The sequence below is a fragment of the Eschrichtius robustus genome, chromosome 3 (assembly GCF_028021215.1).
Source record: "Eschrichtius robustus isolate mEscRob2 chromosome 3, mEscRob2.pri, whole genome shotgun sequence".
Taxonomy (NCBI): Eukaryota; Metazoa; Chordata; class Mammalia; order Artiodactyla; family Eschrichtiidae; genus Eschrichtius; species Eschrichtius robustus.
The window spans coordinates 91,826,263-91,852,053 of NC_090826.1; positions in this window are offsets into that span (position 1 = coordinate 91,826,263).

Consider the following 25,791-nt stretch of genomic DNA (forward strand, 5'->3'; position numbering starts at 1 on the left):
TTGGCTACATATAGTTTGTCCACTTACCTGTTAAAGGCAATTTGGGTTCTTTCCATTTTTTTGGCTATTACAAATGAAGTTGCTATGAACATGAATGCACAAGGTGTGTAGTGATATCTGAATGTGGTTAACCATTCTCTTAAGGATACTTAACCCCTGTAATTTAAAATGGTCAGATTGATCTGGGTCAAAGTGGTAACATTTGACTTGGGACAGAAAATGAGTTTTAAAGTGATATGTCTGTAAAGAAATTATCATCTACTCAAAACTCTTAAAAATGTCATAGAATTTTGAAGCAGCCTATGAAAATATATAACACATCCCTTCAATATAAAATTGGATGAGCCTACTGACATTGTAGAAAAACTAGGTCATGTTGTTCACCTGTTATTTGTGTGTTGGCTCTGTCAAAAGAGAATTCTCATTTTGTAAGCTCTGTTCTATATCAATTATGACCAATATTTTCAAATTTTATGTTTTTCTGTAAAAAACAAACAAATAAACAAACCCCCCAAAAGAGTGATTAGAAAGTTTTGGTACTCTTTGCACAAGTTGAAAAATGCCAATATTTGACAAAATGTCTTATTTCTATACTTTGATGAAGATGATCTACAACTTATTGTGATTCTTTGCTTTTAAGTTTGGCTTTGGTAAGTGGTAGCATCAAAGATTGCTGCTGACCCTGAAAGTCTTATTTACCTATGCAAAAGTCATCTTTTTCATTAAAATCAGGTCCTGTTCTAAAGGTTTCGTTAAAATTGGAATCAGAATATCAAGATGTTTCTTATATGAAAAAAATAAACTGTGTTTCCAGGATATAAATATAAATATAATTTGACTGAAAAATGAGATAAACCTTTTGATGTAAGGCTCTTGATCACTACTTTAGATGCTTCCAAAAAATGATGAAGTCTATTGGCCAATGTGTTCTTTTAGATGGTGATATCATAAGAAATAAAATATTTGAAAACTTCTTGTGAAAAAATTTGATTAAAAGTGACAAAGTCATTAGATAAAAATGACAAAGGCTTTCATTGTACAAATAAATCTGTAGACATTGAGGAAACTATACAAATTTTTTCAATGGTACTTTTAGGAGTGACCATTAATTTGCAATGTGTATTATTATTTTTTTCTAATAGATAATATCAAGAATGGAAATCTTGCCAAATACAGCTTCTATTGACTTGAAGACAAAGAAAGTGATGTAATGTAAACTCAATTTAAAGGGTCTTGAATTCTAGTGTTTCTTGAACATAAACGTATTCTCATCTCATATGATAATCTTTGGGATCTCAGATCCTCCATCTCTTTATATATCTTTGGGAGTCAAGGCTTACAGAAAGTAGCAAAATAAAAATAAGATAAAAATGTTGACCTATTAGATTGCAAAAATGACACTGATTTGGGCATGTCAACAACAATTTACAACCTCAAAATTTTATTCATGCCCTATAACATAATTCTTTCCATTAAAAGTTTACTCTCTGAAATAAATTTATATTTATTTCATTTCTTTTAGGAGTGGGCACGTTTTGCATAAAAATGAAATCACAAATATTATGTTCATATTTTATACTCATAAAGAACATCATTTAAAATGCAACAACATAGATATATCACAAGAAAATTTTATTTAAAAGCTGCTGTTATTATTTTTATTTTGAAGGTCCGTGGGAGCCATTTCCTTTATCAGACACTCAAAATACAGAGTCAATATATACTGATCTACAAAATATTTAATTCAGTTTGTTAGTAGAAATTAATTCTATCTTTAGGTGCAAAAAGCACCTTATTTGACAAAAGATGTGATTAAGTTAATGATCTTGAGAAGAGGTGCTTATTCTGGATTATTTGGGTCCGCCCTAAATGCCATCACAAGTATCTTTATTAAAAGGAGGCAGAGGGATTGTAGATACACACATTGGAGAAAGCGATGTGAAGATGGTAGCCGAGATTAGGGTGACGCTACTACAAGTCAAAGAATGCCAAGGTCTTCTGGCAGTAGAAAAGGCATGGAATGGATTCTCCCCTAGAGCCTCTGGAATGACTTCTGTTGATACCTGGGTTTGGGGCTATGGACCCCATAACAGTGAAAGAATAAAGTTATGTTGTTTTAGGCCACCAAGATTGTCATAATTAGTAATAGCTGCCTTAGGATACTAATACAGATGTAAATAAAAAATTTGTAACACGATATTAGAAAATAGAATTCAGTACTAAAATAATTTTATGCCATGACCAAGTAGAGTTTATAACAGAGATGTAAAACTATTTCAAAATTTGAAAATTAATCAATGTAAACCACTAGTTAACAGGTTAAAGAAGAAAAATCACATGAACATATAAATTGATGCAGAAAAAGCGTGTGATAAAACTCAACATCTTCAAATATCTACAGCTAACATTATACTTAATGTTGAAAAACTGAATGCTCTAGCCAGTGAAATAAGAAAAAAAAAAAAAAAGAAGAAGAAAAATACAGCATAAAATGTCATACAGAGTGCTGTGGTCCTCTGAAAATCAGGAGGGACTTCCCCTCAAACCGAAAGTTGATTCTCATGCTTATACTGATGATGACACGTGCACACATGCAAAAGGGTGTGAAAAGGTTTTTTGTGGGGGGGGGTCTATGGTGAGAGCAAGACCTCTCAAGCAGGCCAAACATGGCTTGAGAGAGCAAGGAAGGAGACTTCCTGGGTTTTTACTGAGGCCAGGATGAATGTTCCTGCACAGTCAGGGACTTGTGTTATCTAAATCTCCCCTGGGCTCCAAAGAATACTCAGACTTTCTTATTGGTTGTCCATATATGGAGCAAAAAGGGAAAAAGGAGTGGTGAAACTTAAAGATTTTCAGTAAAATGTAGGCAGACTCTTTATCACACAAATGAGAAAGGAAAAAATAAAATTTCCCCTATTTGCAAATGACGTAATTGTCTATGTAGAAATCTAAAGGGATCTAAGAAAAAAAAAACACTTCAAAAACTAATAGGTGGGAGGAGAGAAGATGGCGGAAGAGTAAGACGCGGAGATCACCTTCCTTCCCACAGATACAGTGGAAATACATCTACACGTGGAACTGCTCCTACAGAACACCCACTGAACGCTGGCAGAAAATGTCCAACCTCCAAAAAGGCAAGAAACTCACCCCGTACTTGGGTAGGGCAAAAGAAAAAAGAAATAGCAGAGACAAAAGAATAGGGACGGCACCTGCACCAGTGGGAGGGAGCTGTGAAGGAGGAAAGATTTCGACGCACTAGGAAGCCCCTTCGCGGGCAGAGACTGCGGGTGGCAGAGAGGGGAAGCTTTGGAGCCACGGAGGAGAGCGCAGCCACAGGGGTGCGGAGGGCAAAGCGGAGAGGCTCCTGCACGGAGGAGCGGTGCCGAGCAGCGCTCACCAGCCCGAGAGGCTTGTCTGCTCACGCGCCGGGGCGGGCGGGGCTGGGAGCTGAGGCTCGGGCTTCAGTCGGATCGCAGGGAGAGGACTGGGGCTGGCAGCGTGAACACAGCCTGAAGGGGTTGGCGCACCACAGCTGGCTGGGAGGGAGACTGGGAAAAGGTCTGCAGCTGCTGAAGAGGCAAGAGACTTTTCCTTGCCTCTTTGTTTCGCTGCGCGCAAGGAGAGGGGATTCAGACCGCCGCCTAAACGAACTCCAGAGAAGGGCGCGAGCCGCGGCGATCAGCGCGGACCCCAGAGACAGGCGTGAGACGCTGGGGCTGCTGCTGCCGCCTCCAAAAAGCCTGTGTGTGAGCACAGGTCACTCTCCACACCGCCCCTCCCGGGAGCCACTGCAGCCCGCCACTGCCAGGGTCCCGTGATCCCCGGACAAATTCCCCGGGAGAACGCACTGCGCGCCTCAGGCTGGTGCAACGTCACGCCGGCCTCTGACGCCGCAGGCTCGCCCCGCCTCCTCCGTACCCCTCCCTCCCCGCGGCCTGAGTGAGCCAGCGCCCCCGAAGCAGCTGCTCCTTTAACCCCGTCCTGTCTGGGCGGGGAATAGACGCCCTCAGGTGACCTACACGCAGAGGCGGGTCCAAATCCAAAGCTGAACCCCAGGAGCTGTGTGAACAGGGAAGAGAAGGGGAAATCTCTCCCAGCAGCCTCAGAAGCAGCGGATTAAAACTCCACAAACAACTTGATGTGCCTGCATCTGTTGAATACCTGAATAGACAACGAATCATCCCAAATTCAGGAGGTGGACTTTCGGAGCAGGATATATTAATTTTTCCCCTTTTCCTTTTTTTTGTGAGTGTATATGTATATGCTTCTGGGTGAGATTTTGTCTGTATATCTCTGCTTTATAATAGCTTTATTTTACTTCACTATATTATAGCCCCTTTCTTTCTTTCTTTCTATTTTTTCTCCCTTTTACTCTGAGCCGTGTGGACGAAAGGCTCTTGGTGCTCCAGCCAGGCATCAGGGCCGTGCCTCTGAGGTGGGAGAGCCAACTTCAGGACACTGGTCCAAAAGAGACCTCCCAGCTCCACGTAATACCAAATGGTAAAAATCTCTCAGAGATCTCCATCTCAACATCAAGACCCAGCATCACTCAATGACCAGCAAGCTACAGTGCTGAACACCCTAATGCCAAACAACTAGCAAGACAGGAACACAGCCAGATCCATTAGCAGAGAGGCTGCCTAAAATCATAATAAGGCCACAGACACCCCAAAATACACCACCAGACGTGGATGTGCCCACCAGAAAGACAAGATCCAGCCTCATCCACCAGAGCTCAGGCACTAGTTCCCTACACCAGGAAGCCTACACAACCCACTGGACCAACCTTAGCCACTGGGGACAGATACCAAAAACAACGGGAACTACAAACCTGCAGTCTGTGAAAAGGAGACCCCAAACACAGTAAGATAAGCAAAATGAGATGACAGAAAAACACACAGCAGATGAAGGAGCAGGGTCAAAGCACACCAGACTTAACAAATGAAGAGGAAATAGGTAGTCTACCTGAAAAAGAATTCAGAATAATGATAGTAAGGCTGATCCAAAATCTTGGCAATAGAATAGACAAAATGCAAGAAACATTTAACAAGGACGTAGAAGAACTAAAGAGGAACCAAGCAATGATGAAAAACACAATAAATGAAATTAAAAATACTCTAGATGGGATCAATAGCAGAATAACTGAGGCAGAAGAAAGGATAAGTGACCTGGAAGATAAAATGGTGGAAATAACTACTACAGAGCAGGATAAAGAAAAAAGAATGAAAAGAACTGAGGACAGTCTCAGAGACCTCTGGGACAACATTAAACGCACCAACATTCGAATTATAGGGGTCCCAGAAGAAGAAGAGAAAAAGAAAGGGACTGAGAAAATATTTGAAGAGATTATAGTTGAAAACTTCCCTAATATGGGAAAGGAAATAGTTAATCAAGTCCTGGAAGCACGGAGAGTCCCATACAGAATAAACCCAAGGAGAAACACGCCAAGACACATATTAATCAAACTGTCAAAAATTAAATATAAGGAAAACATATTAAAGGCAGCAAGGGAAAAAAAACAAATAACACACAAGGGAATCCCCATAAGGTTAACATCTGATCTTTCAGCAGAAACTCTGCAAGCCAGAAGGGAGTGGCAGGATATACTTAAAGTGATGAAGGAGAAAAACCTACAACCAAGATTACTCTACCCAGCAAGGATCTCATTCAGATGTGATGGAGAAATTAAAACCTTTACAGACAAGCAAAAGCTGAGAGAGTTCAGCACCACCAAACCAGCTTTACAACAAATGCTAAAGGAACTTCTCTAGGCAAGAAACACAAGAGAAGGAAAACACCTACAATAACAAACCCAAAACATTTAAGAAAATGGGAATAGGAACATACATATCGATAATTACCTTGAATGTAAATGGATTAAATGCTCCCACCAAAAGACACAGGCTGGCTGAATGGATACAAAAACAAGACCCATATATATGCTGTCTACAAGAGACCCACTTCAGACCTAGAGACACATACAGACTGAAAGTGAGGGGATGGAAAAAGATATTCCATGCAAATGGAAATCAAAAGAAAGCTGGAGTAGCAATTCTCATATCAGACAAAATAGACTTTAAAATAAAGACTATTACAAGAGACAAAGAAGGACACTATATAATGATCAAGGGATCGATCCAAGAGGAAGCTATAACAATTGTAAATATTTATGCACCCAACATAGGAGCACCTCAATACATAAGGCAAATACTAACAGCCATAAAAGGGGAAATCGACAGCAACACAATCATAGTAGGGGACTTTAACACCCCACTTTCACCAATCGACAGATCATCCAAAATGAAAATAAATAAGGAAACACAAGCTTTAAATGATACATTAAACAAGATGGACTTAATTGATATTTATAGGACATTCTACCCAAAAACAACAGAATACACATTTTTCTCAAATGCTCATGGAACATTCTCCAGGATAGATCATATCTTGGGTCGTAAATCAAGCCTTGGTAAATTTAAGAAAATTGAAATCGTATCAAGTATCTTTTCCGACCACAACGCTATGAGACTAGATATCAATTACAGGAAAAGATCTGTAAAAAATACAAACACATGGAGGCTACACAATACACTACTTAATAACGAAGTGATTACTGAAGAAATCAAAGGGGAAATCAAAAAATACCTAGAAACAAATGACAATGGAGATACGACGACCCAAAACCTATGGGACGCAGCAAAAGCAGTGCTAAGAGGGAAGTTTATAGCAATACAAGCCTACCTCAAGAAACAGGAAACATCTCGAATAAACAACCTAAACTTGCACCTGAAGCAATTAGAGAAAGAACAAAAAAACCCCAAAGCCAGCAGAAGGAAAGAAATTATAAAGATCAGGTCAGAAATAAATGAAAAAGAAATGAAGGAAACAATAGCAAAAATCAATGAAACTAAAAACTGGTTCTTTGAGAAGATAAACAAAATTGATAAACCATTAGCCAGACTCATCAAGAGAAAAAGGGAGAAGACTCAGATCAATAGAATTAGAAATGAAAAAGGAGAAGTAACCACTGACACTGCAGAAATACAAAAGATCATGAGAGATTACTACAAGCAACTCTATGCCAATAAAATGGACAACCTGGAAGAAATGGACGGATTCTTAGAAATGCACAAACTGCCGAGACTGAACCAGGAAGAAATAGAAAATATGAACAGACCAATCACAAGCACTGAAATTGAAACTGTGATTAAAAACCTTCCAACAAACAAAAGCCCAGGACCAGATGGCTTCACAGGTGAATTCTATCAAACATTTAGAGGAGAGCTAACACCTATCCTTCTCAAACTCTTCCAAAATATTGCAGAGGGAGGAACACTCCCAAACTCATTCTACGAGGCCACCATCACCCTGATACCAAAACCAAACAAAGATGTCACAAAGAAAGAAAACTACAGGCCAATATCACTGATGAACATAGATGCAAAAATCCTCAACAAAATACTAGCAAACAGAATCCAACAGCACATTAAAAGGATCATACACCATGATCAAGTGGGGTTTATCCCAGGAATGCAAGGATTCTTCAATATACGCAAATCAATCAATGTGATACACCATATTAACAAATTGAAGGAGAAAAACCATATGATCATCTCAATAGATGCAGAGAAAGCTTTCGACAAAATTCAACACCCATTTATGATACAAGCCCTGCAGAAAGTAGGCATAGAGGGAACTTTCCTCAACATAATAAAGGCCATATATGACAAACCCACAGCCAACATTGTCCTCAATGGTGAAAAACTGAAACCATTTCCACTAAGATCAGGAACAAGACAAGGTTGCCCACTCTCACCACTATTATTCAACATAGTTTTGGAAGTGTTAGCCACAGCAATCAGAGAAGACAAAGAAATAAAAGGAATCCAAATCGGAAAAGAAGAAGTAAAGCTGTCACTATTTGCAGATGACATGATACTATACATAGAGAATCCTAAAGATGCTACCAGAAAACTCCTAGAGCTAATCAATGAATTTGGTAAAGTAGCAGGATACAAAATAAATGCACAGAAATCTCTTGCATTTCTATACACTAATGACGAAAAATCTGAAAATGAAATTAAGAAAACACTCCCATTTACCATTGCAACAAAAAGAATAAAATATCTAGGAATAAACCTACCTAAGGAGACAAAAACCTGTATGCAGAAAATTATAAGACACTGATGAAAGAAATTAAAGATGATACAAATAGATGGAGAGATATACCATGTTCCTGGATTGGAAGAATCAACATTGTGAAAATGACTCTACTACCCAAAGCAATCTACAGATTCAATGCAATCCCTATCAAACTACCACTGGCATTTTTCACAGAACTAGAACAAAAAATTTCACGATTTGTATGGAAACACAAAAGACCCCGAATAGCCAAAGCAATCTTGAGAACGAAAAATGGAGCTGGGGGAATCAGGCTCCCTGACTTCAGACTATATTACAAAGCTTCAGTAATCAAGACAGTTTGGTACTGGCACAAAAACAGAAATATAGATCAATGGAACAGGATAGAAAGCCCAGAGATAAACCCACACACATATGGTCACCTTATCTTTGATAAAGGAGGCAAGCATATACAGTGGAGAAAAGACAGCCTCTTCAATAAGTGGTGCTGGGAAAATTGGACAGGTACATGTAAAAGTATGAAATTAGAACACTCCCTGACACCATGCACAATAATAAACTCAAAATGGATTAAGGACCTAAGTGTAAGGGCAGACACTATCAAACTCTTAGAGGAAAACATAGGCAGAACACTCTATGACATACATCACAGCAAGATCCTTTTTGACCCAGCTCCCAGAGAAATGGAAATAAGAACACAAATAAACAAATGGGACCTAATGAAACTTAAAAGCTTTTGCACAGCAAAGGAAACCATAAACAAGACCAAAAGACAACCCTCAGAATGGGAGAAAATATTTGCAAATGAAGCAACTGACAAAGGATTAATCTCCAAGATTTACAAGCAGCTCATGCAGCTCAATAACAAAAAAACCAACAACCCAATCCAAAAATGGGCAGAAGAGCTAAATAGACATTTCTCCAAAGAAGATATACAGATGGCCTACAGACACATGAAAGAATGCTCAACATCATTAATCATTAGAGAAATGCAAATCAAAACTACAATGAGATATCATCTCACACCGGTCAGAATGGCCATCATCAAAAAATCTAGAAACAATAAATGCTGGAGAGGGTGTGGAGGAAAGGGAACACTCTTGCACTGTTGGTGGGAATGTAAATTGATACAGCCACTATGGAGAACAGTATGGAGGTTCCTGAAAAAACTACAAATAGAACTACCATACGACCCAGCAATCCCACTACTGGGCATATACCCTGAGAAAACCATAGTTCAAAAAGAGTCATGTACTAAAATGTTCATTGCAGCTCTATTTACAATAGCCAGGACATGGAAGCAATCTAAATGTCCATCGACAGATGAATGGATAAAGAAGATGTGGCACATATATACAATGGAATATTACTCAGCCATAAAAAGAAATGAAATGGAGGTATTTGTAATGAGGTGGATGGAGTTAGAGTCTGTCATACAGAGTGAAGTAAGTCAGAAAGAGAAAAACAAATACAGTATGCTAACACATATATACGGAATCTAAGGAAAAAAAAAAAAAGGCCATGAAGAACCTAGTGGCAAGACGGGAATAAAGACACAGACCTACTAGAGAATGGACTTGAGGATATGGGGAGGGGGTGGGGTGAGATGTGACAGGGTAAGAGAGTGTCATGGACATATATACACTACCAAATGTAAAATAGATAACTAGTGGGAAGCAGCCGCATAGCACAGGGAGATCAGCTCGGTGCTTTGTGACCACCTAGAGGGGTGGGATGGGGAGGGTGGGAGGGAGGGAGATGCAAGAGGGAAGAGAAATGGGAACATATTGTATATGTGTAACTGATTCACTTTGTTATAAAGCAGAAGCTAACACACCATTGTAAGGCAATTATACTTCAATAAAGATGTTAAAAAAAAAACTAATAGGTGACTTTAGTGAGGTCATAGGATAGAAGATGAACATACAACAACCAGCTTTATTTCTATGTATTAAATGTGAAAATTTAAACACTGAAATTAAAATATAAAACCATTTACAATCACTCAAAGAAGAGATACTTAGATGTAAATATAGCAAAACATACAGGATTTGTATGATGAAAACTGTAAAACTCTGGTGAAAGAATTTGAAGATGTAAATAAATGGAGAGACAGTATCATGTTCACTGATTGGAAGACTTATCATAGTAAAGATGCCAATTCTCCCCACATTGTTATATAGGTTTAACTCAATTATCAAAATCTCAGCAACATTTTTTGTAGATATTTACAAGATTATTTTAAAATACATACAGAAAAGCAAAGAAACTACAGTGGCTAAAACAAATTTGAAAAAGAGTAAAGTGGGAGGAATTGTTGATGCTGGAACAATTGGGCATCATAGGCAAAAACAAAAAGAAGAATTTTCATCTAATTAACACAACTTATACAAAATTAAATCAAGATGAACCACAGATTTAAATGTAAAATATCAGACTATAAAACTGTCAGGGAAAAAATGGACAAAATATTCAAGATTTGGGGCTAGGCAAAGAATTTTTAGACCTGACAGCAAAAACATAATATATATAAGGAAAAGTTGATAAATTGGACTTTACCAAAACTAAAAACTTTTTTTCCCTGAGAGGAATCCTTTTAAAAGGATAAAAAGACAAACTACAGAGTGGAAGAAAATATTTACAAACCACATATATAGCAAAAGACTAATATCTGGAATATAGAAAGAACTCTCAAAAGTCAACAGTAATAAAACAATCCAATTAGAAAATGGGCAAAAGACATTCCTATTGTACTCATCAATGGTCAAGTGATATAACTTCTTATAAAGATTCACTTTTGCTGTTTATTGGGTTTTGGATAAGAAAATCTAAATTGTTGCACACCTTGCAGAATGTTAGCTGTGTTTGTGCCTCAGCTCACTATTATAGGAATTGTTCTGACTAACTTAATTAATGGAGGGTCAATAATATTAAAAAAGCTTAGAATGTCTTTGTTTGGAAGTAATAGAATACCCTGTTACAATGGCTTTAAAAATTGGGGTTTATTTTACATAATGAGAAAAGTCTGGAAATAGGTAGTTGCTGGCATTGAATTAGTAGCTTAACAATATTAGGGCTGTTGTATTTAGTTCTCAGGTTCTTCCCCTCATGGTCACAAGATGACTGTCATGACTGCAGCCGTCATATTAGCAACTGAGGCGGGATAAAGACAGAGAGCTAGAGGAACCAGCAATGTTTGTGCCAGACAGAACAAAAACTTTCCTAGATTCTCCACAGCAGTTTTTCAATTGTATCTCATGGTCTAGAGCTGTGTCATTTGGCCACCCCTGACTGAAAGTCAAGAAGAAAGAAACTTGGAAATGGAGATTTGGTCACTCAACAAAGAGAACCTGCCACAGGCATCTAAGAGCTGTGCTTATGGAAGATGATAGCAGCGCTGAGAATAATTAAAGGGGTTTCCTTTTTAGATATCTGAGATGTCTCACTGGATATCTGGAGATCTGGTGACATGGGGCCCAAGTAGACTGTTGCCTTTTGAGCAAATAGAAGATGAGTCTTCTGGGAGAAGATATCTGTCTGGTAGAGAGCCAGTTCAGAATCTCATGGACAGACTGAATGAAGAGTTTACTGCTTTCCTATCCTTATTATATAAAAGAGAAAGACAGTCACTTTAATATCATTCAAGAGAAATGAGCTCCTGAGAGCCTTGATGAAACTGTAGATTTGTTGTTTGTTTCTTATGGTGGTCAAATAACATTCTACAACACATTTTATTAAGTTCTTTTGGGAGTGTGAAGCACTGCTCTTTTGGAACTTTTTTCCCCAGATATAATGTGTGACCTTTAGTGGAATTCCCCATAACAGTGAAGTTGATCCTTACGGTAAAGTTAAATCAACACAAGGATTACCCACAATGCACCTTAAGAAGGATGCTGAACATCATGTTTACTCAAGAGGGAAAATGGGATGCTCTTAGGTGTTAAAATCTAAATAGAGAATGATATAATTATAACCTAAAGTACTGAGCATACTTGCATTTCATACCTCGGTGGGTTTTTTGGTTTGTTTTTTGTGATGGTGTTTTCCTCTGTCTGAAATTTTTCTCCATGCCTCTTCCTTTCTACATGATACAGAATTCGTATATATCTCTCCTAAGTCAAATCACTATCAGTTTTTCTGCCAGTTTTTTTCTGAACGCAATACCTTATTTACCGCTGCGAAAATTCATCATCATCTCTCTAGAACTTTTAGAAATAATCTGGCTGGCTTTATGAACATGTTACTTTCAGTATTGATGAATTGCGTATCTGCTTGTCTTCCTTAAAACAATGGATATATTACTTCAGTGTGGATGTATAATTTATTTTTGAATGCTTAACACCTCACAGAGACATTCAGTCATTCATTTGTCACCTGTAATTCATCTAATATTTGCTGATTTTCATTAGTCACTTATAATTAATCTAACACTTACTGAATGTCTATTATCTACTTGGCAGTATGTTTAGTGATAGGTTTGTAAGGGTGAAAAAAAATATCAGATTAGGTCCTGGCACACAGTGGTGAGAGCAGTGAGACAGAAACTTCAGATAATCTAAAATGTAGTGTGAGGAGTAATATAGATGTAGGAATGCACAAGGTAAAGTAAAGGTACATATTTTGCAGTAATAAATTTTTGTTTAATTGTCACGGGCCACCATCATATATGTTATGCTGATATATGATGGGCATATCATATATATATATTCTTTGAAATGTGGTATGAGGATATTCATTGTCATAGAGTAAGAAAAAACAGACTATTAACAACCAAGGAAGTCTCTGGTTTCTGATGTGAGCATTACAGAACCTTTTAAAAGAAAGAATAGAAAATGGAATGACTAGAAAATAAATTATTATTCAGTAATTTATATCTTTATTTGGTGCCACCATTGTAAAGTATATCTATATTTTTATAAGCTCTACTGATAATTTTAAGAGATGCTGGATTCATATATAAATATCTATGTTTATATCTCTATCATCTATCTATCTATCTATCATCTATCTATCTATCTATCTATCTATCTATCATCTATCTATCTATCTATCTATACACTCACTCAGGTACTATTTCAAGTATTTGGTATTCTGTTGCTAGCAGTACTCTTGCTTATCTCTGAAAAAGGCATGTGAAAACTGAACCAAGCTGGCGTCATCTTCTGAGTATAGCTGCATCTTTTTTTTTCTCTGAAGTGGAGATGAACTGAAGGTACAAGGCACACAAGTACTCTTTTCTCTTCTTGTACATAGTATAGCTCTAATTTTACTATTTTCAGGTTTGAGAAGTTTTAAATAAAAAAAACAGTCTTTCTGTAGTGCCCTACACTATGGGTTTTGATTCAGACAAATTGTGTTCATTCAAGCCATCCAAGTTTGAAATCGATCAATCAATCAACTTAGAAACATCTATTGAACACTCCTACAAATGGCAGTCACTAAGACAGGTACTACATACAGCATTGGGTAATTTAAATCCAGCTTTAGTGGTTCTCTCAGAAGGCAAATAAAAGTCATATAATTTTCATATTTCCTTGGCTTTGGAGCAACCATCATGATTTAATCCATGACACATTGTTCTTTATAATGAACATGAATGTTATTTTAGCATGATAATTTCTTTGTGTTTATGTTGAAATTAATCAACAATAAGGACCTCTCTCCATAAATACACATGTATTTAAAAACAAATGCAAACCTTGGGGACTTCCCTGCTGGTCCAGTGGTTAAGAATCTGCCTTCCGAGGCAGGGGACACGGGTTCGATCCCTGGTCAGAGAACTAAGATCCCACATGCCACACGCAGGGCAACTAAGTCCGTGTGCTGCAACTACTGAGCCCGCATGCTCTAGAGCCTGCAAGCCACAACTAGAGAGCCTGCACACCGCAACTAGAGAGAAGCCCACGCAATGCAACTAGAGAAGCCCGCGCACCACAACAAAAACACCCTGCATGCCACAATGAAGATCCCACGTGCCACAACTAAGGCCCGACACAAATAAATAAAGAAATAAATATTTAAATAAATAAAAATAAAATAAAATGCAAATCTTCTTTGGGAAGAGAGATTTTTTAATAGAATATAATTAACTTGTAGATAATTGAAACACTGAAGTTTCATGTGATGTTTAAATACAAATGATAAATTTATAATTAAAAAAATATCTGAGCATTATATTTTCTAAAACTTAGATAGAATTTTATTTCCTCACATTTTTCTGATGAAAAAAATTCAAATTAGACTACGTATAACATATAGTTATTTTCATCAGGTACATTTTCTAATTTATCGAAAAGGAGTTACAGATACAGAAAAGACCAAAGCATAGATATGGTTTTACTTAATAAGAAACTATTCCTGTTTTTTTTTTTTTAAGCAGCATTCATCATTCAACAACACTCAGTGTGTATATAAGAACTATGTCCCAAGAAGCTGAGAAAAATATAAAGATGAGCAACACACAGTTCTTCTCCTAAGGGACATTTAATCTAGTAGACAGTGTAGAATTATGCTCACAAAGAGCAAAACAATACAAAAAATTATATTTGGGACTTCCCTGGTGGTGCAGTGGTTAAGAATCTGCCTGCCAATGCAGGGGACGCAGGTTTGAGCCCTGGTCCGGTAAGATCCCACATGCCGTGGAGTAACTAAGCCAGTGGGCCACAACTACTGAACTTGTGCTCTAGAGCCCGTGAGCCACAACTACTGAGCCCACGTGCCTAGAGCCCGTGCTCCACAACAAGAGAAGCCACTGCAATGTGAAGTCCGCACACCACAGTGAAGAGTAGCCCCCACTCTCTGCAACTAGAGAAAGCCTGTGCACAGCAACGAAGACCCAACGCAGCCAAAAATATATTAATTAATTAATTAATTAAAAAAATTATATTTGGTAGCATGATAAATTTTTAAAGAGTTCAGAAGTTGGGGAAGAGGAACAATTATTTACTGGTGGACAAGAAATTATAACTAACTAACCTCCAGGTAACCTAATAGCTTCATTAACTAAAACTCTCCATTCTCTCTACAAGTTATACTGATTAATGTCCCCCAAATTCTCAAAACTAGTAACTAAGCTACTCTTCAATACGGCCATACCTATCTGCATCCAACAGTTGAACTGAATGCCTACCAAGAGTCAAGTGTGTATCCTCAAATCTGTTTTTGCCAATAGTGTTTATTATTGTAATCACATAATTTATAATGAAATATTATTGAAATATTGTATCTATAAAAATCATGTCGAAATCTCTGGGAAATTTTAATGAAATGACTCTAAGAATTGCTTTAAATATAGAAATGCGATAGATATTTTAAAATATTTGAAAATATACATCAAATTACTTTGCATACATCTTTGTTCTTGCCCCAGTTCAAAGAAAATAATATTGAAAGTTGCATTCTGAGTATGGTGAATAAATCAAAGATTAGAAAGTTAACCTCCATTTCATACATTTTATGACAAAATAAAATATTAAAGGTGTCTGTAGGTTGCACTCTTCTAATCCATATCACTTTCACACTTCATTTGATTCCAACAATTTTGTGCAAGCTATAGTGAAGGTATTATCATCCTATTTTTGCAAATGAAAAATAAAGCTTTATTTAAATTATGACTTCCCAAACCACACAGCTAGATGACCAAGATGGAACTTTAATCAAGGTTGTTTAAAGTTGGGTCCAATGTTTGTTCCTACCTCTTTTTAAGTAGAATATTTTGGGGAGAATAATTAATTTGCTATCATGGAGTAAACTGATCATGTATATGTGAAATATATATATATGAAAAAGAGTAAGAGATAAAATATCAGCACACTAGTTGGTTGAATAGTGTCTCCCCCAAAATCTTTGTCCACCTGGAACCTCAGAAAATGACAATATTTGCAGGTATAACTAAGGAAAGGAGCCCAGGATGAGATCATTCTGGATTATGGTGGGCCCTATTTCAACAGCAGGTGTCTTTATAAGAGACAGAAAATGCTAAGGATCGCCAGAGCTACCAGAAGCTAGGAGATAAGTGTGAAATGGATTCTGCCTCAGAGACTCCAGAAGGAGCCAACCATTCCAACATCTTGATTTCAGACTTCTGGATTCCAAAACCATGAGTGAATAAATTTCCATTATTTTAAGTCACCAAGTTTGTGATAATTTGCTATGGAAGCCATAGGAAACTAATACAACTATTAAGATACATCAGTGAGAAGTCATAGGTGTATTTTCTGTCAGTATTAGCTCATTTCAGGAGTCAAATTACTACTTATTTGTCAGACATTGAAAACCTTTGGTATTATAAAGGCATTGCTCTTTTTTAAAGAAACAGACAATATTTCTATACCTATTCTTTTCTACTATCTCAGTTCCAGAAACAATGAGCTTTTGCTATTTAAAATGGCATTAAAAATCAGGAAAAAGGGGCTCCCCTGGGGGCTCAGTGGTTAAGAATCCTCCTGGCCAATGCAGGGGACATGGGTTCGAGCCCTGGTCTGGGAAGATCCCACATGCCGCGGAGCAACTAAGCCCATGCGCCACAACTACTGAGCCTGCACTCTAGAGCCCATGCTCTGCAACAAGAGAAGCCACTGCAATGAGAAACCCGCGCACCGCAACAAAGAGTAACCTCCGCTTGACGCAACTAGAAGAAAGCCCGCGCACAGCAACGAAGACCCAACACAGCCAAAAATAAATAAATAAAATAAAATAAATAAAACATTTTAAAAAATCAGGAAAAATATCTAATAAAAAATACTTGCAAGAATATTTCTCTAGTAAAAAGATCTCTTTTAAAAAGTAGTTTAAATTGCTGTTTTTGAATTTAAAACTCCATGTGATTATGTTGGTTCCAAATGGTTCCACTTACAACTATTTTTTCTTGCATTTAGTTGTGAAATGGTGGGCTACATAAGGCCAAAAGTGAACTGCACATTTGTTTTTTCCAGTTTGAATCATAAAATTGAAAAATTTAAGAGGATTATAGTGGCTCAGGGATAAATGAAGAGATTTACTGTATGCATTGGAAATTGTGATTAACTTGATTCAATGATAAATATTGAAAGGAAGTTTATCATCTATAAGTTTGATAAAGCTGTTTTTTTAAAATGGGTTTTTCACTCTGAAAGCTAATTCATGTTAGGTGGCTACTACAATCAGAAATTTGATACAGAAATAGAGTCCAGGCCACTAGCATTTGGTTCAGAAGGCCACATGTAAGAGTCATAGGTGTATTAGTCAGGGTTCTTCAGAGAAAGAGAGCAATAAGGTATTAATTAATTAATTATAAGAGTTGGCTTATGTGATCATGGAAGCCATGGTGCCTCATGATTTACCATCTGCAAACTGAGGAAACAGGAAAGCCGGTGCTGTAATTTAGTCCAGATCTGAAGAACTGAGAATCAGGAGTACTATGTCTGAGAAAAGGAGAAGATGGACATCCCAGCTAAGGCAGAGGAAGTGAATTTGCCCTTCCTCTGCATTTTAGTTCTATTCTGGCCCTCAGCTGATTGGATGATACTCACCTTCTTTACTGAGTCTGTTGATTCAAATGCTGATCTCTTCCAGAAACACCTTACAGACACACCTACAAATAATGTTTTACCAGCTATCTGGGCATCCCTTAGTGTCCCCAAGTTGACACATAAAATTAACCATCACAATAGGGTAGCAGAAATGTGCTCTTCTTTTACCTCTCAGCTGTACTGCAACCCAGTTTGGCTAATCATTGACCCATGCATTCAATGAGTGATTCTCAACTTTGGCTACACATCAAAATTACCTGGAAGATTTTTTTAAATGCCTGGTCCTCACCTCCAGATATTCTTATTTAAATAGTCTGGGGTGTGACTTGAGTATAAGGATGTTTTAAAATTACTCAGGTGATTTTTATATACAGCCAAGGCAGATAATCATTGAATTAGATGTTTGCATCCCATAGCTAACCACTACCAACCCCCTAACCCAACCCCAGGAAACATTATCAGAGTGTACTTTATTGAGATAGTCTGGGTTACTGTATGTAATTTTAGCTCATAGGGAACTTTTTCACATAATATTATGTAATTTTTCTCCTGGAAAAATATAGACCACTCCACAGTGAAGAGAATTAGTATATTTATAGGCTTGGAAACAGCTAACTCTATTCTATTCTACATATCAGTTAGAGAATAGAGCATGGTAAATTGTTCCTTGGCTATAGCACTGTTTCTCAAAGTGTAATCTTTATACTATCTGTATTAACCAAATTGCTTAATAATAAATAAAGAAATGAACAAGTAAGTAAATCACATTCTTGAACTCTCCTCCAGACTTAACTGAATCAGAAATTCTGATTCTGGACATCCATGGTCCAGTCAGCTAATGCTAGAATGACTGGTACAAAGCATTGTAATCTTTGGGATACATGTGACCTATAAGAACTCTTCTGATTACTTTGTTCATCTGGGATTTGTGATTACACATGTAAGAGCATGTCCTGTACTGGTGAATGTTTAGAAGGGAACTGTCTTGGACAGATTTGTCGTTTACTAGCATTGGCCAAGCTGCTTCTAAATTTAAGATTTATGTCCATTAATATTTAGCTTAAATGGAATTCTTTCATGCTATAAAAAAATTTCACTATATGATAAAAAAAAGAAATTCTGAATATGAGGCCCAGAAATGTATGTTCTTAAGAAGCAATCTGGAGGATTCTAGTGTACACTAAGGTTTGAAATACATTGGTACAAGAACTCTATCCTATCTAAGCATTTATATTACTCTCTTCTAAACTGAATTTTTACACCTCATTATATGTGTAAAAGTAAAGCATGAATCTGAGAAGGAAAAAAATGAATACTTGATTTTAAAAAGGTTAAATGTATTAAGTATTATAACTTGGTTGGCTCTGAGAAATTACAGTGCCAAATACTTGGAAATACAAAGTAATGACTTTGTTAATCTCCATTCATATGGAATCTATTAAAAATTTTAAATACCCCCAAAGATTATTGAAAGAGCACTTCAAATTTTTAAGTGGTAAATTTATTAATAAAATTTCTGTGTGTAGATAATTTTTGTATATGAAATCTCTTTTTTTCTACTGACATAAACTAACTTCAAGGAAAATTAGAAAATCAAGAAAATATCTTTAAAGGTGGAAATATCTTCAGAGATAACAAAGCTTAAATTCAGAGAGGAAAATGAGATATATAAGACTGAACTCCAAACTAGATTTTTCTCTAGTTTTTTCTACATTGGCCATTTCTCCTTTATGTGTTCCTTTCCTTTTCTACCCTCTTAGAACCAATCTTTCATAATCTAACTTCTAAATAACTTATTTCAAGCAGTTCTGGTCAAAGTTACCATTGTCTCTCACTTGGACTATTTAAGGTCTTCAATTTGCCATGGAAATGCCCTCCAATTCATTCCAGACATAGCAGACCAATTATATTTTCTAAAATATAAATGCTATCATGTTACTCTCTGGCTTAAAAATTTTCAAGGGTTTCTTATTACCCTAAAGATAAACCTCAAGTCCTTTACATAAATTACAAGCTCTCCATGACTTGGCTCTTGCCTTCATTTCCAGTCTCACAGATGTGGTTCTCAGTAGGGGTTTATACAGAAATATTGAAGTTTGTATGGAGTGTTATTCTTTGTCACAAAAACTGTGTGGGAGGGGCACTATTGCCATTTACTGGATAAGGACTGGGATATTTGATATCTTTCATTGCACAGGAAGTGTCTTATAATGGAAAATCCCTCGTGGCTCTTACATTTCTGACTAGATATCATGTAGATTAAAAAAATCCATTTAAATTATTTGAGCCAAGGATGTAAATCACTTCTACATATGAAAAAAATTATTTTTGGAATGTTTTTAAGATTTGATAATTTTCCAGGTAGGTAACTGCTGTATAAATCAATAGAAGAGTGCACTTTATTTGGAAGGTTACCAAGAATTGCTTACCATTTTGGAAAATCATGCCACTTGTGCAAAGCAATGGAAATTCAGCAAAGTTAATTATTGTTCAGGTTTGAGCTCTAATCCCGCCTATAATCTGTCATGCTGGGGAGGAAAACTGACTTTTGATGATTAACTCCAACCCAGGGACACAGTTTGGGGAAAAGTTCAGGCTGAAATTCAGTCAGCACGGACGTATAGATAACTTAGTCCAAGCATAATAGATACTAGGTGTATGATAATGTCCAGATACCAGCAATATTGAATGGTAATCTACTTATTACTTGGGAAAAAAAAGTCCCATAGTTAAAACTCAACTCTGAGATTCACAAGGATCAGATAAGATTAACACTGTATAGAATTATCCGGGAGTTTTAAGGAGGAATTGAGATGAGTTGGCATTAGAAATGTATACGGCTTGGTTAGGCAGAGTAGAAGGCAAAATGGAGATGGCAAGGAGGAAAAAGGAGATTAAAAATACTGAAAGGTAAGTAGCAAAAAAAAAAAAAAAGGCACAATTTTGTAATTTGGAATCATGAAAATATATCACCACCCAGAAAAATGGCAAAACCTAAATGTGAACTTTGTCCTTTAATGGAAGAATCTTTTCAGCAGGGTCATGAACTGCCATGTTGCACAATTCCAGTGGTTAACGTTTATATTGTATTTTGTGTTGCTCCCTGAAGTTGTGTAAAATAGAGGCCCTTCTTAGATTATTACGTCTTTACTGGGGGTATGGCCTTTAACAGGATAATTCTGTTTCAACTTTCACTGTAGCACTATGTGTCTGTTATCTATTCATTCCACATACATCTTGTCACAGGCATATTTAATCATTTATTTCAAGCCTCAGTCATTTAAAGCTTTGAAATTGATTGAAAATAGAGGTCAGGTTAGAGAGAAGATATTTCTTTACCTTCAGAATGCTAATATATTTGATTGAATGCATGAAGAATTGCACAGACTTTGAGTTGCATTGGAAGAATAGGATAATGTAGTGTTTGTTCCCTTGCTTAAGAATGTTGCTAACCCAGTGCATTCATATTAGAATGTTTTATATTAATTCACCAAGAAAGAACATGTGCATCTTGTATGGGTGTCGGGGGGAGGTCTGGGGGAGGCATTTAAGAATTGCCAAGAAGTTCAGCAAAGGCAGAAGGGGACTTGGTTATAGGTTTCTGAGCCACTTTGCCTGTTTTTCAGAGTAAGGAAACTCCATACAAGAATATATGCCTGTCTCTTCCACAGTCACAGGCTTGCTATTCCTCAGAGCCATTTAGGGCTTTTAATATTGCAGATGCAAACCTACTTTTTATAACTTCCTAAAGCAGCTTCTACAGTATGGATTTGCTCAGGGATACCCTAAAATATGGATATTGTTTAAAATGCAGTTTACTGATCATTTTTACTTCCCCTTCACTTCCATGCATGGAATGAGAGTGAGTATTGAATCAAGCTTACAGCTTAAAATTGTACTAAAATTATGATTACAAGAAACTTAATAATTATGTTTTACTTCTATTGTTTAATTGGCTGTAAACTGTTGATGGTAATCTTCTAAACAATTCCTATCAAGCTTACAAACTTAGGCCACATTATGAATTCATCACATGGTAGTGTACTCCTACCATTTTTATTGTCAATCCTGGTGAAACAAATTAGGCTAATTATATCCTGAAGTTTAAAGTTTTGCTTGAGACTTTATTTGTTCTTGAATTACAAATTTAACAAATCAATTTTTTTCCCCAAGGTGCAATATCCCTTTAGTTTGCCCATGTGTTGGCCTACCAGCCTTATACCTTGTATGCCTTCTCTTCTCTCCCAGTCTTCCACTATTTCCTATTTATATTGTTTAATCAACAAAGTGAATAAGAACAGAGGTTCTGGACATAGACTCCACAAGTTTAAATACCAAATGTATTGGTTACTAGCTATATGGCCTTTGAAAAATCTTTTATGTCTAGATTCCACAGGTAAAAATGAGAATGAAAACACTATTGATTTTATCCATTTGTTATGATGATTTAAGGAGATAATGCATGTATGCAGGTTAGCACAGTACCTGACATGTAAACAGATTCTATAGATAGTAGTTATTATTGTTATTGATGGTATTACATATTTAACATAATTTCAGTAAATTTATTGTTAAATTTTTCTATTTGCTGTTTTTTACATATTATAATAATATGATTTACATAGATTTTAATATTCAAATAAACAAAACATTTAACTTGTCTTCTTTCTTTAGTATTTTTTAGCATCATGACCAAATATCTTTTATTAAATAGACATATTTTGCTATGCTTGTTTTTATGTAAAGTGCACAAGTAAGTGGCAAGCTATACTTCATAAAAATTTAAAGAATTATACTAATATGGATATCTACACATGAATATAGTCTAATGACTTATCTATAAAATTGTTGCATTTTAAAATATTGGGCTGTGGCAGGAGGACATTTACAGAATTGATCCTTTATTCCAGTAATTCTCACGTTTTAGATTTTAAGAAGTAATTTCAAAGGAAAAGTAAAAATCATGAATCCATACCTAAAAGTAATTTCACTTTTTGTGAAATTTTTGTCTTTTGATCAAGAAAATATATGATTGTTCAAAGCTACTATAAATTATTTCTTTTAACAGGATTTATAAGTTGCCTCAAGACAGCAATTTTTAAATACTTATAATAAGGCTATGTGTGGGGCTTACATTACTCAGGTTGAAACAATGTTTGGTGAACCAAACCATGTAACTGCCCAATAATTTCAGACTACTGATTTCACCTCCAGGAATACCACGTCCAAAGAAAGAGTGGACTCCCTTCAGTTACATTATCTTCTTCATTTTTCCAAACGTAACTATTCTCTAGCCATTGGTAACTCAAGCAGAAACAAAAACAAGTAAAATCAAGTAATGAGTGGCATATAAAGTTTTGCCTCACATTCAAATAGCTACTTTAGGAAGCAGAAAGCATTTATTTTTTCATTTTGTATTTTAAAGCAAATTTTTGCCTTTTCCAATAGAATGCTCAAACTTTCACTTCTTAACCAAATTGGCAGCCACTTTAGAATCAATGATTTGCTTTAGTGTGATAACCAATAAATTTAAATATAATTACATACTATATGTTTTGCAAAAAAGAGAGTCCTTTAGTAGTCAGGGAAATAATTCAATAGATATTATTAGACCTAGTGTAAGACCCTCTCGGGTTAATAAAAATATGTTTCAATATTAATCATAACTGTGTCACATACCACTGTTATTTACAGAAAGACTTCTCTTGACTGATGCCCAGAAGTTAAGTAAGAATTAAATAGCTATATTCTTAACAAGTATTTGTTATGGCGATATTAATATCAGACAAAGGAGACTTTAAGACAAGGAGATTGTTGAGAGAAGTTTTCATAATGATAAAAAATGTCAACTTGAGGAATATATAACAATATTTATTTTGTACTCCCCTGTATTCAATATATATAATGCCAAAAATTAACTAAAAGGAAAAAATAAGCAAATATCATAATTGCCAATTTTAACCCAGCTTGGTATAAGAAACATACAATTAACTACATAATTAATTAGCATATATAGGACATTGCACTGAACAATTTCAGAATACATGGTCTTTTTAGGTATACAGAGACTACATTTAATCAATTTTTAACTATGAATTTACCATATGCTGGACAATAAAGAAAACCTTAAAAGAAAAAAAGAAAATCTTAATAAATTTCAAAATGTCAAAATCCTACAGACTATGTCTTGAGCCCAGAAAAAATAAACCAAAATTAAATAACGACATAACAAATTTAAAAGAATATAATTTTAAAGTCCCCAAATGTTTGGAACTTAAGCCCTTCAAAGTAACTTCTGGGTCAAAAAGATCCACAATGGACACAAAGATAACCTCTATGTAAGAATTCCATCTTCACTGTGGCAGAAACCATGTGGATTGGCCCTGAGTCTACATGGAGAAGGAAAGAAGCTCAGCTATCTTTGCCAGAGTATTTGGCATTTGGGTGAAGCCTTTCTGAACCTCACATGAGCCCAGCCACAAGGTAAAGGTAATGAGCAACTCTAGTCTGTCATTGGCAGGATGAATAGAAAAATTACCAACCAAATTCTGTTTGAATTCCTGACTCACAAAATCGTGGTATATAATGAAGTGTTGTTTTAAGCCACTGAGACGGCCTTCTACGTCAGCTGAAGCTGCTAGAACTGTCATTCAGAAAGATAAAAATTTATTCTCAGACTAAAATCCAAGTTCAACCATTATTTGAAAGGTACTTCAGCACAGGAAAAGTTTGGAGAAAGAACTACTCCATCTCTTGCTGGTGGAAGGGATTTTTATGGGGATTTTGGAAGCTATGGAGGGTCACAGAGTACACGCAGTTTCCTATGTCTGGAGAGCAGAGAATGTAGAGAAGGTGGAGCAGGATGTAGTCTCTGGGGTTAATGACCAGTTAGTTAGGCCTGGTGTTTTGAATTGGTCTCAGCTTATTGGTAGTGATGTTACTGGCTAGGAATGCCTATGCGCTCACTTGAGCCTGTACTCCTTGTGGCAAGTGCCCACAGAAATTTCCCTGAATAGAACCAGTGCTGTGACAGGATTGGACCCTTATGGTTTTTTTATGATTGCAAGACTTACCTCAGCAACAACCATCAGGGAACTTTGAAAACCCTAAGGTTTACTACTCATGAGTACTGAAGAATACACAGCAGGTCTGGGGCCACACAGTGAGGTTGTAGGTAGAGAGAGAGAGAGACAGAGACAGAGAGAAGGTGAGAGAGAGGAATATGTCCCTTGGGTTCTGCCGTTACTGGGGTCATGGGTGGGGACCTAGGGTTTCATGGGTTCACTCTTCATTGGCAAATTTAAAACATAAGAGCAGGAATGAGGGTGAGGGGTTACTCAAGTGGTCAGTTATCTAGGTTACTCAGGGCTTTCTAAAAGGGGAACTTCATGGGTGGAGGTGGCCTTGTTTCTTAACTAGTTGTTTAGTTAGTAGCTGTGTCATTCAGCTGGCAATTTGTTTATTCAAGATGGATGTCTTTGAAATCAAAAGCTTAATGTTGGGCATTTACATTACAACCAAAAATACTTATTGTCAGGCTCTTACACTACACCTGGGTTTTAGTTGGGTGAGTAGGAAGTTACTGGACATGAGGAATTTTCCAGCAGCCTTGACATTCTCATGGGACAGCTGAAAAACTCCTACTCATTCTTCAGTTGTTGAATCTATATGCTCTGGAAAGGATGGGAAGGGTCTGTGAGTTTCTCTTGTCTAACCTGCAGGGACTAAGACATGCCTGAAGAAAAGTTGGCCTACTTAAATAGTGTCACTGTCTTAGTGAAGAAGTCAGACATGCAAAGATGTGACCACCCAGAGAAAAGATGCTGGACTTGAGTGTCTTAATGGACTCCAAGGAGGGAGATGCTGAAACCTGGGGCCACCAAGAATGGTATGTATTTAAAAAATAATAGATAGCGATGATTAAGGACTAGAAGCCTTACCACCACCACTAACATCACCACCAGAGCTCCACAAATGCTTTTTAACCCTCTAGCACTTAGATCAAATCCAAAAAGCATCCTGAAACTTGATGAAAAATATTCTGTGTATAAATGAAAAAAATTAGATTGGCTGACTTTGCTCTGACAAGACTTATATTACATTTCAACCTCTAGGATAAGCAAGAGCTATAGTTAGAATT